Consider the following 17,695-nt stretch of genomic DNA (forward strand, 5'->3'; position numbering starts at 1 on the left):
TTCTATAGAAGTCCTTCGTAGATAGAGGACATCCTATAGGGGTCTTTGATAGGTGGAAGATCTTGCAAAGCCTCTTCGTTGGATGGAATACTTCCTAAAATGGGACTACGATAGATTGAAGGAACCTTACAGCAGTATTTAATAAATAGAGGATCTCATATGGAATAGCCAGAAATGTTTCTTCAATATAAGTCTTAACTCCGTTAATGCTTCGACCAAACACAGTTACGATCAAATAAAAATATTTCTACGAGGGCGAACATTTACTGCCGTGACCTGAAGATCAAAATACCAACAATAGTTCGATTAACACTAATTTATTCAAAATAGGTCTTAACGGGTCCCTCATCCCGAGGAGGGAATATTTAAAGTCGTCTTCATAGACGACGTTAATGTCGTCCTCATGGACGTCTTCATAGACGACGTTAAAGTCGTTCTCATAGACGACCTTCAAGTCGTCTAAATTGACAACTTTAAAGCCGTTTCAATTGACGACCTTCAATAGACGTTTCAATAGACGATCTTAAAGTCGTCTCAATAGACGAACTGAAGGTTGCCTCTCAATAGTTGACCTTTAAAGTCGTCTCAATAGATGATCATAAAGTCTTCTCAAAGACGACCTTAAATTCTCCAAATCGACGACCTAACTGAACCAAAGAACACTTAGATATCCTCTTAGTGCAGGATTTTTCATTAAGGAACTAATTTATGCGATATATTGTTAAAATATAGACATGTGGTGATTTTTTTTCTTTAACAGTATTGGTGCATTTGGAGCTGTTTACATTGTTAAAATGAAATTTTAAAATCCTTCAAGATAAAACTCCCCTTTGTTTTGGCCAACAAGTTTGTAACGCATCGAAATAATGGTCGTAGGCCCATACCAAATGAATGTCTCGACGAGCTGAGTCGATCTGGCTTTGTGTGTCCGTCCGCCGTCTGTCTGTCCATCTAAACTTCACGGTACATGTCGCTATTTTCATCGAATCGTCACAAAATTTTGGGTGTTGATGGGAGTCCCGGAGAGGAAGAAGCCTATTGATGTTGGCGATGGTCGGATAATATTTAGGGGTCGGAGTGGGAGAAAAAGTCAAAGTTTTTTTCTAAAGCGAATATCTCAGCTTCTATAAGGGGTATACTAAAAGCAACCTGGCAATGAAAGTAGAAAATATCAGTTTTCTAACGATTTAAATAGGCTGTCGTTGGTGGTCAAACAACGAAGATATCACAACAGTCGCAAATAAAACCCAACATTTAATTGTTGCGATTTTAGTTGTAATGACGAATATCACAGCTTTGGTTGGGGGCTTTCCAAAAGCAAAGCCTGACTATGAAAGTAGAAAATCCCATTTATACAATGATGTAAAACAGGTTGGTGTAGGTGACCAAATAACGGAGATATCGTAATAGTCAGTAATACATTCCATTTTTCCATTACTTTGAAATCACCCTACAGGTCGCATTTTCAATCGGATCGCCACGAAATTTTGGAAGAAGATTCTTTCCGGAGGGGAAGAAGATTACTGATTTCTGTGATGTCCGGATAAAAAGTTGTTTTGAAAAAAGTCAACGTTTTATTCCAAAGCAATTATCTCAACGTCTATAAAGGATCTACCAAAAGCAAAACCTGACAGTGCAAGTAAAAAATATCGACTTTCTAACGATTTAAAGTAGGTTGTCGTAGGTGGTCAAACTACGAGTGTAAACCCAACTTTTCATTTTTGCGATTTTAATTATAATGACGAATATCACAGCTTTGGTTGGGGACCTTCCAAAAGCAAAGCCTGACTATAAAAGTAGAAAATCCTACCTTTATAATGCTGCAAAGGTGGTTGGCATAGGTGGCAATATAACAGATTTATCGCAATAGTCGTAGTAATATTCAGGGGTCGGAATGGGCAAAACATTTATATGGACAAAAATTCAAAGTTTTATTCTTATGCGAATATCTCCGCTTTATGTAGTCGTATTCATCTTCATTATGATGTGAAATAGTTGGCGCCTATTACACTTTCCCATTTTTATACCCTACACCACTATGTGGAAAGGGTATTATAAGTTTGTTTTGGAAAAAATTCATGTAACACCGCGAAATATTCGTCGGAGACCCCCAATGTGGTATACCAATCTTCATATCTCGGCGAGATAAAGCGATTTTGAGATGTGTGTCCGTCCGTCCGTCCGTGTGTCCGTCTGTCCATTATAAATTGTAATCAAACTCCAGGCCGCAATTATGGACCGATCGTCACGAAATTTGGTGTGGAGGTCGGTTTCACATCAGATTAGATCGCTATTTTAATTGGTGATGATCGTGAAATATTTAGCGGGTGAAATGGACCAAAAACATAATTTTTATCCGATTTTGTAGCTGCTCTGTAGGTCGCAATAATAGTCCGATCGCCTCGAAATTTTAAATAAGGTAAGAGAATATGATAAAGAAGAAGCTTGCAATTTGAGATGGCGATCAGATAATATTTAGAGGGTTAAATGGACCAAAACTTTTGTGTGAAATTTGTGAAAATTTTTAATATACAGCTTATATCTTTATTCCTGGAAGAGACATTCCGGGCAAGTAAGCTAAACTTGGAAGATGATCTCTTGACCTTTCCATTGATACCAATTATGTTTTGTTTACGCGGTGAGATAACAGAGTTAAAGCCTTATATATCCAGTTTCTTGCTTGTAGTGTAATCATAAGCACAATAGAGGCCGCAATTATAGCTCAATAGTCACGACATTTTGCACGAGGTAAGGGTTTAAGTCGAAGAAGATACCTACAATTTGGGAGGATGATTTGATATTATTTAGCGGGCGAAATGGACCATTACTTTTGTATGAAAAATATAGAAATATTATTTTTGGTCCATATTTTTATTCCTGGATGGCATATACCGGCAAAGTAGCCTACATATGGAAAATTAAATACTGATATTTCCCCTGATGCAAATTGCAATAATGAGTTTGGTAGATAACGGGTCTACTGCCTAACATATAATGGTTTTTGTGCAGAGAACCATAATTTCCTCTCATACTACAAATTGTCTCAATCATGACAGAGAAATTTTCAGTTCAGTTGTCCAATTGAATTTTTATACAAATATTGCAGCATGGGGTCGCTTCGCCACCTATTTTATAACCCTCAGACTTTAGGATAATGTACAAAATAGGACCAAAGATGTGTTGATCGAAAAAAAATGGTTTTAGACCCCAAGTATGTTTGGACGAAATTGGTCGAAATTCGTCTCAAACAATTTGGAGTCGAACCAAATTTTGTACTTCGTAATTTTTTGCCCAAACTTAGTTTAATTTCGAATATGGGCTATATCGGTTCAAATCTTCGGGCACCTCCCCCACAAAGTTCAAATTTTTTCTGAAAAATTGTGTGAACGATAACTGTCGAAGTGCGAAATTCATTTGGTACAAACTTTCCATATATTATTATTCCTTATAGATATAGATCGGGTAAGACTATATCGGTACACATTTCGAGTACCTCCCAAAAAAATTTGGAAAAGTGGAATTTAAGAGTCCTATCGAATCGTTTTGATTTTTTCAGCGGATTGTCCTTGCGGCCCCTTTTACGATGGTGTAATTGCAATGTCAAGTCCATACCTCCAGAGATTATGGCCGAAAAGGTCCAAGAAACCCTGAGAACAAGCAAGAAACCTAACTAATCCGCAAGATAACTCTCAAGGGAATTTTCTGATTGGTCCAAACTTTGCACATCCTAATATTTCATCCAGTAATGTATCAGGTTAGAATGTGGACTATATCGGTCCCGTCCTTCGAGTAACTCCTATACAAAATTTGGGAAAAGTGCAGTTTGAGAACGTTCTTATCACGGTACCTATTGCAATGGTACAATTTTTCCGGAGTAACTCCATACTTCCTGAGATAATGGTCCAAAATTTCCAAAAAATAATTCTCAAACTTTTTCAAAAATCTGAAGTTAGCTTACTACAATTGATTTGGTATAGCCTTACATTACGATAACTACAAAATACAAAATATATATACACACATAGCTAATTCCTAGAGGTTGTGGTGTAGGGTATCACATGGTCGGCCCCGTTCGACTATAGCCTTTGCTTACTTGTTTTTATTTGAATTGTCGACAGTAGTCAAATATAAAATTATATATTCGTTATTTTGGTTTTGGCCAAATAGCTGAAGACTTTAGCATCTCCCTAAAATAAATGATTACTAGTGAAAGCCTTATGCACGGGGGTTGTGGTGTAGGGTATCACATAGTCGGCTCCGTCCCAACTATAGCCTTTGCTCACTTGTTTTGCACTATATACTTCCTCTCTACAAATGAAACACTAATTGTTTGTGACATTTTTAACTCTAATTCCATTAATTATTGTCACCATAAATACTTTCAGAGAGCGGCTGATGCGAGTGTGGATGTTGCATGGGCTTAGTGCGTTTGGGTTAGTCACCAAATGTTGGTATTTGGGTGACTGCTTTAGTACTTGTTATTTGTATACCAAAAACCTATGGTGGCGGGAAGTTGTTGGGGCAACTTAATATTTCTCCTACACTTTCGGCTCTTGGGAATATTTAATGGAAAAATTGTTCTTCGTGACACAAAAATACTTGCCACAATGTTGGACATTTCGGTGGGGGAGTTTTAAACAATAAACAACAATTTCGCCATAACAGGAAATGTTCAACTTTTGCTGTACGGTTATAGTTGTGTTGTTTTCCACCCATAACTAACCTCACAACTTAACTTGAAAAAACAGGAAACGGAAACAAAACTTTTTGAAGGGTACCATGTTTTTAAACGCTGTCGAAATGGGGTAGTTTATGAACTGATATAAAGGTAATTGACCTTTAAGAAGCTAAGAATAGCGTAAAAACGGACTAAGGTTGTTATGCTTTCTAAAATTAAGAAAAAGTTTTATTTTTAAAATTCCTCCAGAGGACTAGGAAAATCAACTAAAAAGAAGCATGTCTTAAGGTAAGGTCACATTAGGCAAATATTTGCTCTAAATTTCTTTCCTCATATTTGCCCAAACAAATGTGAATTTCATGCAAATTTTTGTTTGCGTTCACATTAGAGGCAAATATTTGGCCTATTTTGTTTGCTCAAACAGTGACAAATAACGCAAGGGACAAACATGTTTGCCATGTGTTCACATTTGAAAAAATATTTTCACCCAAAAACTGTTTGAGCAAACTGTCGACAAACATAAATTTATTTGGACTAGAAAAATAGAAAGAGAGAAATAAAAAATATGGCGTTTCGTTTATTGTTTGTTGTGGAGAATGGGAATAAATACCATCTGTTTGACAATGAGTGCCTTGTCGGAATGAGTTTATTTGCGTATTGTTGCGAATGTATGTACGTACACATTGACATTGTGCTTTGGAATATTATTTTAATTAACAGCTTTTAATTTTTAGTTTGCAATGTAATGTTTGGAATGGAAAGTGCTTACACCTGGGAAGTTTCTCGAATTTTGAAACTACAATGTTCAATGAAATCAAAAAACAAAAAATCACTTAAGCGATATTTAAATATGTCGCGGTCAAAGTTCACATTTTTCGGGTCTTTATAGGCGTTCAAGATTTGGCTTGGAAACCGCAAGTGAAAATGTAGCATTGAAAATTCTATACACGATTGACCATTATGACTTTTTCCTATTGTTTACAATGTTTGAGATATAGAAGTTCAATGCACTGACTCCATCGACTGCTTATAACTGCATGTGACTGCAATGTCACAATTTAATATATCTCAAGAAATAGTACAATCTAGGAAAAAATTACAAAAGTTGTAGAGAATATTCACAGCTATAAGATTACCTCTAGTCCAATTTCTTAAGACTTCAAGCAAAATCCTTGAAGAGAATTTGCATTCAACGTCTTCTTTGGTCCCATTTCGATAGGACTTGCTGTTTCCAAGCAAAATGAAAAACATAAAAAACCCCAAAAAATAGGAACTTTAAACGGCAACGCGTTTCAGAATCCACGAAACTTCCCAGGTGTAAGCAGCTACCATTTAAATTTGGTTGAGGCGCACCGTGATAAAGATGTAGTTTTTTTTGTAAAAATTGGCCGACTTCTTGAAGACAATAGACACTAAAAAATAAATCCACGAAGTAGTACAATAATAACCAAAATAATTATTTAATTGTAATGCAAGCATTGAAATCAATGTTCATGGGATTTTTGCAGTCCCACTGACTAAATTTAGAAATATTTTCTCTAACTATGAGGTTTTCCAAAATAGGTTTGGATAGCGGTATTCTACTTCCAAGACATCCATCAACGATAGATTCCACAATAAAATTTCGCGTTTTGCCTCTTCTATTTTCCGTTATAACAACAGCTCGCCTATTCCTATACCTAACAAATCTACACCTAAAATGTTATCAAATTTGGTCCAGAAAATTCGGAAAAATTGATTTTTTGCATCATTCAGTATCAGAAAATACACGCACACCTACATACATATATAAATCCCTCACCTTTCAATTTTTTATTTGTTTATTCATTAAATATTCGCGTTGTATTATATATTTACAAGTAATGTTAACTTTTTTATATTCATAATATGTTTTTTAATAGGTGACAACAATGTGTTTCAGCAGATATTTGCCCTTGTTTGCTCTTACAAAACTTTTGTAAGACCAAATAAATATTTGCACAAAAGAATGAAAAATATTTGCTTAAGAGTGTTCACATTATGGGCAAACTGGAAAATTTTTTGTTTGCTGGCAAATGGTTTTGTTTCCCCAAAATCAGCTGTTTTCTTGTTTGCCCTTGAAAAATATTTGCTGGTCAGATTGAAGCAAACAAATATTTGTCATTTTTCGGCAAATATTTGCCTAATGTGACCCTACCTTTACATTTTAAATTTATTTGCCATTTAAATTATTATTCAAAACAGAAGTCATTTATAAATAACAAAAAACTATTGACATACTTACTCATCCGATTTATCTTCACAACCCTCAGTGATATAACAACGGAAATACGGTGGTATGCAATAGGTTTTATTAAATACATATTGACCGCAATTTATTTGGCCGGCCTCACATTCGGTTAGTGCTGCAAAGAAGAACATTAAATGAAAGGAAACAATTTAATAATAAATTAAGATCTCAGAAAAAGATCACGAGAAATAAAATCAAATGAATTTCAACTTACGGCATGATTGCTGCTCATTCTCACCACCTTCACAGTCCTTTTAATAGTTACACACCCCCAATGATGTTATGCATTTGCCTTTATTACAGCGAAACATACCGGGTGGATATTTCACATTTGGTGGTGCAAAAATGCCAACGCTTAACCTGCTGTCAGCAGTATTACGTTCATCACTGAAACCGACGCGTCCACCATCGGCTAAGCCACCTGAAATTAAATAGAAAGAAACCCGAACTTCATGAAGTATGTAAAATATACATACATATGCATATGCAAAAACTGATTGCATTGGTGATTTATTAAAATGTAAATCCTGACCACTGGTTAATGCCCTCAATATAAGGAAAGTTTTAATAGAAACAGTGCATTGTGGAAAAAAGAGAAGTAAGAAAAAATAAATAAATAATTCTAGAGATGACTTAAACCTCGTCGTCATAGACGACTTTAACGTCGTTTTAATAGACGACTTTATCGTTGTCTTCATAGACGATTTTGATTGTCTTAATATACGACTTTAATCGCCTTCATAGAAGACTTTAAAGTCGTCTTCAGAAAGTACTTTAACGTGATCTTCATTGAAGACCTTAAAGTCGTTTTCATAGACGAACTTTGAGTCGTTTTCATAGAAGAACTTAAAAACGTCTTCATAAACGACCTTAAAGTCGTCTTCATAGACAACGGTAACGTTGGTTTCATAGACGATGATTTTAAAGTAGTCTTCATAGACGATTTTAACGTAGTCTTCATTGACGACTATAAAGTCGATTTCATAGAAGACTTTAACGACTTTAAAGTCGCCTTCAAAGACGACTTGAACGTCGTGTGCATAGAAGACTTTAACGTCATCATCATAAAAGACTTTAACGTCGTCTTCATAGAAGATTTTATTGTCGTCTTCACATTACAGCCGTCTTCATAGACGACATTAAAGTCCTCTTAATAGACGAAATTAAATTCGTCTCCATAGACCACATAAAAATCGTCTTCATAGACGGCATTAAAGTCGTCTCCATAGACGACATTAAAGTCTTCTTCATGGACGACATTAATGTCGTCCTCATAGACGACATTAAAGTCGTCTTCATAGACCACATAAAAATCGTCTTCATAGGCGATACTAAAGTCGTCTCCATAGACGACATTAAAGTCTTCTTAATGGACAACATTAAATTCGTCCTCATAGACGACATTAAAGTCGTCTTCATAGACGGCATTATAGTCGTCTTCAGAGACGACATTAAAATCTTCTTCATGCACGACATTAAAGTCGTCTTCATAGGGGAAATTAAAGTCATCTTCATAGAGGAAATTAAAGTCGTCTTCAGAGACGACATTAAAGTCTTCTTCAGAGACGACATTAAAGTCTTCTTCATAGACGACATTAAAGTCTTCTTCATAGACGACATTAAAGTCGTCTTCATAGACGACATTAAGGTCGTCTTCATAGACGACATAAAGGTCGTCTTCGTAGACGACATTAAAGTCGTCTTCATAGACGACATTACAGTCGTCTACAGAGACGACATTACAGTCGTCTTCAGAGACGACATTAAAGTCTTCTTCATGGACGACATTAAAGACGTGTTCATAGACGACATTAAAGTCGTGTTCATAGACGACATTAAAGTCGTCTTCATAGACGACATTAAAGTCGTCTTCATAGGCGACATAGAAGTCGCCTTCATAGACGACATTAAAGTCGTCTCCTTAGACGACATAGAAGTCGTCTTCATAGACGACATTAAAGTCGTCTACATAGACGACATTAAAGTCGTCTCCATAGACGACATTAAAGTCGTCTCCATAGACGACATAGAAGTCGTCTTCATATGTGACATTAAAGTCGTCTTCAGAGACGACATTAAAGACGTCTTCATAGACGACATTAAAGTCGTCTTCATAGACGACATTAAAGTCGTCTTCATAGACGACATTAAAGTCGTCTCCATAGACGACATTAAAGTCTTCTTCATGGACGACATTAAAGTCGTCCTCATAGACGACATTAAAGTCGTCCTCACAGACGACATTAAAGTCGTCCTCACAGACGACATTAAAGTCCTCTTCATAGACGACATTAAAGTCATCTTCATAAACGACATTAAAGTCGTCTTCATAGACCACATAAAAATCGTCTTCATAGACCACATAAAAATCGTCTTCATAGACGATTTTAAAGTCGTCTCCATAGAGGAAATTAAAGTCGTCTTCAGAGACGACATTAAATCTTCTTTAGAGGCGACATTAAAGTCTTCTTCATAGACGACATTAAAGTCTTCTTCAAAGACGACATTATAGTCGCCTTCAGAAACGACATTAAAATCATCTTCATGCACGACATTAAAGTCGTCTTCATAGAGGAAATTAAAGTCTTCTTCTGAGACGACATTAAAGTCTTCTTCATAGACGACATTAAAGTCGTCTTCATAGACGACATTAAGGTCGTCTTCATAGACGACATAAAGGTTGTCTTCATAGACGACATTAAAGTCGTCTTCATAGAGGAAATTAAAGTCGTGTCCAGAGACGACATTAAAGTCTTCTTCTGAGACGACATTAAAGTCGTCTTCATAGACGACATTAAGGTCGTCTTCATAGACGACATTACAGCCGTCTTCATAGACGACATTACAGCCGTCTTCATAGACGACATTACAGCCGTCTTCATAGACGACATTACAGCCGTCTTCATAGACGACATTACAGTCGTCTTCATAGACGACATTAAAGTCGTCTTCATAGACGACATTTAAGTCGTCTTCATAGACGACATTACCGTCGTCTTCATAGACGACATTACAGTCGTATAAAGGTTGTCTTCATAGACGACATTAAAGTCGTCTTCATAGAGGAAATTAAAGTCGTGTCCAGAGACGACATTAAAGTCTTCTTCTGAGACGACATTAAAGTCGTCTTCATTAACGACATTAAAGTCGTCTTCATAGACGACATTAAAGTCGTCTTCATAGACGACATTAAGGTCGTCTTCATAGACGACATTACAGCCGTCTTCATAGACGACATTACAGTCGTCTTCATAGACGACATTACAGCCGTCTTCATAGACGACATTACAGTCGTCTTCATAGACGACATTAAAGTCGTCTTCATAGACGACATTTAAGTCGTCTTCATAGACGACATTACCGTCGTCTTCATAGACGACATTACAGTCGTCTTCGTAGACTACATTAAAGTCGTCTTCAAGGACGACATTACAGTCGACGACATTAAAGTCGTCTTCATAGACGACATTAAAGCCTTCTTCATGGACGACATTAAAGTCGTCCTCATAGACGACACTAAAGTCGTCCTCATAGATGACATTAAAGTCGTCTTCATAGACGACATTAAAGTCGTCTTCATAGACGACGTTAAAGTCTTCTTCAAAGACGTCATTATAGTCGTCTTCAGAGACGACATTAAAATCATCTTCATGCACGACATTAAAGTCGTCTTCAGAGACGACATTAAATCTTCTTCAGAGACGACATTAAAGTCTTCTTCATAGACGACATTAAAGTCGTCTTCATAGACGACATTAAGGTCATCTTCACAGACGATATTACAAGCGTCTTCAGAGACGACATTAAAGTCTTCTTCATGGACGACATTACAGTCGTCTTCATAGACGACATTAAAGTCGTCTTCATAAACGACATTAAAGCCGTCTTCATAGACGACATTACAGTCGTCTTCATAGACGACATTACCGTCGTCTTCATAGACGACATTACAGTCGACGACATTAAAGTCGTCTTCATAGACGGCATTAAAGTCGTCTTCATAGACGACATTACAGTCGTCTTCGTAGACTACATTAAAGTCGTCTTCAAGGACGACATTAAAGTCGTCTTTATAGACGATATTAATATCGTCTAAACTCTTCATAGACGACATTAATCTTAAAGTCGTCTCCATAAACGATATTAACGTTATCTATAAAGACGACTTTAAAATCCTCTTCATAGACGTCCTTAAAGTCGTCTTCATAGAAGACACTAAAGTCTTTTTCAGAGACGACTTTAAAGTCGTCTTCAGATACGACATTAAAGTAGTCTTCAGGGACGACATTAAACTCGTGTTCATAGACGACATTAAAGTCGTCTTCAGAGACGACATTAAAGTCGACTTCAGATACGACATTAAAGTAGTCTTCAGGGACGACATTAAACTCGTCTTCATAGACGACATTAAAGTCGTCTTTATAGACGACATTTAAGTTAAAGTCGCCACATAGGCGACATTAAAGTTGTCTTCCTAGACGACATTAAAGTCGTCTTCATAGACGACATTAAAGTCGTCTTCTTAGACGACATTAAAGTCGTATTCATAGACGACATTAAAGTCGTCTTCATAGACGACATTAAAGTCGTCTTCATAGACGACATTAAAGTCGTGTTCATAGACGACACTAAAGTCGTCTTCATAGACCACATTAAAGTCGTGTTCATAGACGACATTAAAGTCGTGTTCATAGACGACATTAAAGTCGTCTTCATAGACGACATTAAAGTCGTGTTCATAGACGACATTAAAGTCGTCTTCATAGACGACATTAAAGTCGTCTTCATAGACGACATTAAAGTCGTCTTCATAGACGACATTAAAGTCGTCTTCATAGACGACATTAAAGTCGTGTTCATAGACGACACTAAAGTCGTCTTCATAGACCACATTAAAGTCGTGTTCATAGACGACATTAAAGTCGTCTTCATAGACGACATTAAAGTCGTGTTCATAGACGACACTAAAGTCGTCTTCATAGACCACATTAAAGTCGTGTTCATAGACGACATTAAAGTCGTCTTCATAGACGACATTAAAGTCGTGTTCATAGACGACACTAAAGTCGTCTTCATAGACCACATTAAAGTCGTGTTCATAGACGACATTAAAGTCGTCTTCATAGACGACATTAAAGTCGTGTTCATAGACGACACTAAAGTCGTCTTCATAGACCACATTAAAGTCGTGTTCATAGACGACATTAAAGTCGTGTTCATAGACGACACTAAAGTCGTCTTCATAGACCACATTAAAGTCGTGTCCATAGACGACATTAAAGTCGTCTTCATAGACGACATTAAAGTCGTCTTCATAGACGACATTAAAGTCGTCTTCATAGACGACATTAAAGTCGTCTTCATAGACGACATTAAAGTCGTCTTCATAGACGACATTAAAGTCGTCTTCATAGACGACATTAAAGTCGTCTTCATAGACGACATTAAAGTCGTCTTCATAGACAACATTAAAGTCGTGTTCATAGACGACACTAAAGTCGTCTTCATAGACCACATTAAAGTCGTCTTCATAGACGACATTAAAGTCGTCTTCATAGACGACATTAAAGTCGTCTTCATATACGACATTGAAGTCGTCTTTATAGACGACATTAAAGTTAAAGTCGCCACATAGGCGACATTAAAGTTGTCTTCCTAGACGACATTAAAGTCGTCTTCATAGACGACATTAAAGTCGTCTTCTTAGACGACATTAAAGTCGTCTTCATAGACGACATTAAAGTCGTCTTCTTAGACGACATTAAAGTCGTCTTCATAGACCACTCTAAAGTCGTCTTCATAGACGACATTAAAGTTGTCTTCATCGACGACATTGAAGTAGTTTTCATAGAGTCGTCTTCATAAATTTGTGATTATGCAGTTGTCTATTTCATTCATATCATTGTTGAAGGACGATATGGTTGGATTACTGTGGCGCGTCTGCATATACATATTGTAAAACATTATACTACTGTTGGTGTTGCATCCAACTGTACAACAAAGAACAAGCAACAACAAGAAAAAAATGTATTTTGTTTAATTCTCAACAAAAGACAAAATATATAACGCGGTGAAGTAATAAACATAGCAAGAAAACAAAATGAATAAAAAATACCAAACGAGATAAAACAATCACAGTAAATAAAAGCAACATAACCAACCTCCAGTGGACCACCATCACCATGACCATCATCATCTTCATTATCACCATCAACCATAATATTATGATCATGGAAATGCCGTAGAGAGTTTCTGTTACATATCTGTTTTGTGTGTTTTTTGTTGACAAGATTTATTCATTGACAAAACAGACACAACATTGTGTGACAGAAAGTTTGTTTCTTGGATATAAACTTCCTTTTTTGGGTGTTTATCATAAAAAGAAGAACATTTGTAAATAAAGTCGAAGATTTGAAACCAAATTGTATTTTCTTTTGACACTCATATAGTAAACAATACAATCTGCTTTTCCTGCTTTTATGTTTCTATTTTGGGAAAACGTATTCTTGTTGCCAATTGTTTTTTGGTTATTTCGTCTCTATTTGAATTTTCTTTTTCGGTAATTTGTTGTCTTTAGTAGGAGATAACATAATCAGTGAATGATTGTTTTTCTTTTTCTTAGTTTTATAGTTTTCTTTTCTGTTTTTCCTTCAAATAATTCAATACAAATTGTGTTGATTTTCGAAGGATTTAAAGGCAATTGAGTGAAAAGTAGGCGGATAATGGACTGAAATAAATCTGAAAATTACAACAACTTTGTTGGGATTCTGCTTATTTTTTGAAGTGATGAAGCTGATGATTAGCAAAGATTAAGGGAAAACAATCGCTTTTTAAAAGTGTTTTAAAATGAATAAAATGTTAGTGAAAAGTTCAGAGGAACATTTTATGACAACAACTTAAGCAAACTTTTATAAAGCACATAAACAATTTGTAATGTAACATTGTATAAAGAAAAAAAATATATATCTCCTTTTTATGCAACATCGTGTATTTAGATTTGTTTTCTAGTTGTCCCTATTATTTTGAGTATTTTTAGAACAAAATTTCAACACTTAATAAGTTACTCTGATTTTTTAAATCAAACTACTCATCTGTTTATGTCAATAAATACCCCTCCGATTTTAGTCGACTTTCCTAAGCTACTCATCCCGTTGACTTATTTCAGTTCTATTTTCCTGCAATTAGTATGGCATTTAGAAATGGCAGAAACACCTAAAGCGTTTATTTTACAAGTTAAATAACGTTTTCATTGTTGGTTGCCTTTGAACGTTTCATTTTAAATACTTTTATCCTACCAGGAAACACTAGTAGAAGATAGCTTTGGGGAAAAAGTATTTTGTGCAACGTTATCTTATGCCCTGTTTCCTTTAATTTCCTCTCTTCTTTCTGACTTTGTTTGGCGCTTAATAATGTTTAAGCCTTCCATAGAAGAGTTACATAGCAAAAGAACGATTAGAAAAATGAACTGAAACTGAATTTTTTCTCCTCCTCACCACCAACAAAACTGTTCAAGTCGCAACCTTGGCCTATTGCCATTTATTTCCGTTTATGGCATATTGTGTGTTCTCATTCTATCTGTTTTGGTAATGCTTTCGTTTGGAGGCTCACATTTGGTTGCTTAGATTAATTGTCCAAATTGAGTTGTAAGAATCATTTTTTTTTAAACTTTTTTTAGCACAAAGTTTTTTGCTGATTGTCGGATTTTTGAAAAGCCGTTTATTATTCTTTGACTTTCTGTTGGCATGCACAAAGGAAAGATTAGAATAAAAGATTTTTTATTTTCATTGTAGTTATTGTTCATGATTAGGGTAAGAGAGATATACTATATATACCAATATGTAATATCCCACAACAATATAAACCTTTTATTTAGAGACGCAAATCGGAGATATTACTTATTGGAATATCTCTCTTCCGACGTCTAAACGAAAACTATCTGGCCTAGGCAACACCGCGTGTTGCCAGACGCCATTTGAATTTTGTTTTTGGACACTTTAACTGTTTTTAGAGCATACGTACTCAGGACAGTTTGTCATACGACCTTGTGTTGTGTTGTAAACAGAGATTTGAAAAAATCACTTTGAAAAAAATGGAATATACTTGTGAACATTTTCGTCCGATCATTTTTCATTTAATTTTACACTCGTCGAAAATACGAAGATCGTGAGGGTCGTCCTAAAACGGCTGTTGTGCCCGAAAAAATTAAGACGTGCGTGAACGGATAATGCAAGATCGCCATGTTATATACCATGAGATAGAGGCATCCTTCGACATTTCTTCCACCAACTAACATTTGATATTGCAGACGACGTTTATAAGATCGTGACCGACGACGAAGCTTGGTTTTATGCTTAGGAGATCGATACAAAAAAGAAATCGACCGTTTAGGTCTTCAAAATCTAGCCAACTCCATCGAAAGTTGTTCTCGTAAGAAGCACATCGAATCAAATGGTCGTCTGTTTAATCGGCTAAATTTACCGTGTGGCGACTATACGGCTTCAGAAATGTAGGACGGTTAATTCTGAGTGGAACGCTACAATTTGTTTGCCAGAAGTCTCCTGAGAAATTCGAAAAACGACACGGTGCTCTTGAAGCAAATTTAAAAGGAAGGTGCTTACACCAGGGAAGTTTTTGCGGATTCTGAAACTACAATGTTCATAGATGAGAAAAATCAAAAATAAAAAAATAAATCGCGGGAGTGCCTTTTAAAAAAAGTCGCGATATAAGTTGACATTTTTAAGGGTTTTTTAGGTTTTCACGATTTTGCTTGGAAAAGCAAGTCCTATCGAAATGGAACTAAAAAAAATGTTGTAGCTATGAAAATTCTCTACAAGATTGATTCGTATGATATCTTCGTTGTTTTTACCGTTATTGAGATACAGAAGTACAAATTAGGACAATGGATTGACTGTATCGCCCCTTTTATAGCAATGTTATGCACAGTGCACCTTAACTAATAATTAATAATTAAATTTGTATAATTAAATTTGTCATTCCGTTTGTAACACATCGAAATATTCATCGGAGACCCTATAAAGTATGTATATTCTTGATCAAGGTAAAATTCAAAGTCGATGTAACCATGTCCGTCTGTCCGTCCGTCCGTCTGTTGAAATCAAGATACAACTCACAATTTTTAGTTTTGTAATTTGGTGCAGATGTTTTTATTACTCCTAGGATGTTTGGTATTGCAAATGGGCTATATCGGTCAACGTTTTTGTATAGCCCCCATAGAACGGTACCACCCGATTTTCGGTATTTGTAAGGTTTTAGCTTCACTATCACACCGAAATGGCTGAAATTTGGTACTTGGTCTTAGTTGAGGGTATAAAACTTTCCCCCAGAATTTTGTCGGTATAGGTCCACGCCTTCATATAGCCCCCATAGAACGGTATTTTGAAGGTTTCAGCTTCATTATCACACCGAAATAGCTGAAATTTGGTACTTAGTTTCATTGAAGGTACACAACTTTCCCCCCGAATTTTTTCGGTATAGGTCCACGTCTTTATATAGCCCCCATAGAACGGAACCACCCGATTTTCGGTATTTTGAAGCTTTTAGCTTCATTATCACACCGAAATGGCTGAAATTTGGTACTCGGTTTTCCATGGAGGTTTAAAACATTCCACCAGAATTTTGTCGGCATAGGCCCACGCCTTCATATAGCCCCTGTTGAACGGTACCACCCGAATTTCGGTATTTTCAAGGTTTTAGCTTCACTATCACACCCAAATGGCTGAAATTTGGTAGTTAGTCTTCGTTGGGGGTATAAAACTTTACTCCAGAATTTTGTTGGTTTAGGTCTACGCCTTCATATAGCCCCCATAGAACAATACCTCCCGATTTTCGGTACTTTGAAGGTTGTGGTTACAATAATTCACCGAAATGGCTAAACTTGGTATTTAGTCTTCGTTGTGGGTACACAATTTCCCCCACGCCTTCATATAGCCCCCATAAAGCGGTACCTCCAAATGTTCGGTATTTTGAAGGTTGTGGTATAAAACTTTCCCCCTAGAGTTTTGACGGTATAAGTCCACGCCTTCATATAGCCCCCATAGACCCTTCACCGAAATGGCTAAAATTTGTTATTTACACTTCGTGCGGGTATAACACTTTCTATATGAAAATTGTCGGTATAGGTCCACGCCTAAGTATAGCCCCCATAGAACGGTACCTCCGGATTTGCGGTATTTTGAAATTTGTGGCATCAATATTCCACCGAAAATTTTGAAAATTTGTATTTTATTTAGTCTTCATACTTTATTCAGTCTTCCATATGAAATTTGTCGGTACATCCCAATTTTCGTTTTTTTAAGGTCTCAATATTCCAACGAAATGTTTCTGGCCACAACCTTCAAAATACCCAAAATCAACCGCGGAAATGGCTGAAATTTGGTATTTAGTCTACATTGGAGGTAAAAACATTTCCGACTGAAATTCGTCGGTACCTTCCGATTTTCGTAATTCTGAGGGCTGTGACGTTAATATCCCACCGAAATGACTGAAATTTGTTATTTAGTCTTCCATGGGGTTATAAAATCTTCCAGAAGAGAATTATTAGTACAGGTCCACGTCTTTTTATATCCCCCAGAGAAGCGTACTTCTTGATTTTCGGTATTTTGAAGGTTTTACCCACATTATCTTACCGAAATATCCGAAGTTTGCATTTTGTCTTCTTTGAGTCTAATAACATTCCGCCAGAAGTTTTGATATAGCCCCCAAAGAATGGTACCTCCAAAGTTCGGTAT

The 17,695-nt window shown here is 36.2% G+C and overlaps 1 long non-coding RNA gene across 1 annotated transcript in view; it reads right to left on the reverse strand.

Annotated features, from left to right (window-relative positions):
* LOC141396734 (uncharacterized) overlaps positions 1 to 17,695 on the reverse strand; it is a 611,272-nt gene that overhangs the window by 66,276 nt on the left and 527,301 nt on the right. The window contains exons 5-6 of the long non-coding RNA XR_012411234.1: positions 7,162 to 7,368; positions 6,942 to 7,062 (exon numbers count right to left, since the gene is read on the reverse strand). This is a non-coding gene — a long non-coding RNA (uncharacterized lncRNA). The remainder of the gene's footprint in view (positions 1 to 6,941; positions 7,063 to 7,161; positions 7,369 to 17,695) is intronic.

This window comes from Musca autumnalis, unplaced genomic scaffold (assembly GCF_047663935.1).
Source record: "Musca autumnalis isolate F117 unplaced genomic scaffold, ASM4766393v1 scaffold_3, whole genome shotgun sequence".
Classification (NCBI taxonomy): Eukaryota; Metazoa; Arthropoda; class Insecta; order Diptera; family Muscidae; genus Musca; species Musca autumnalis.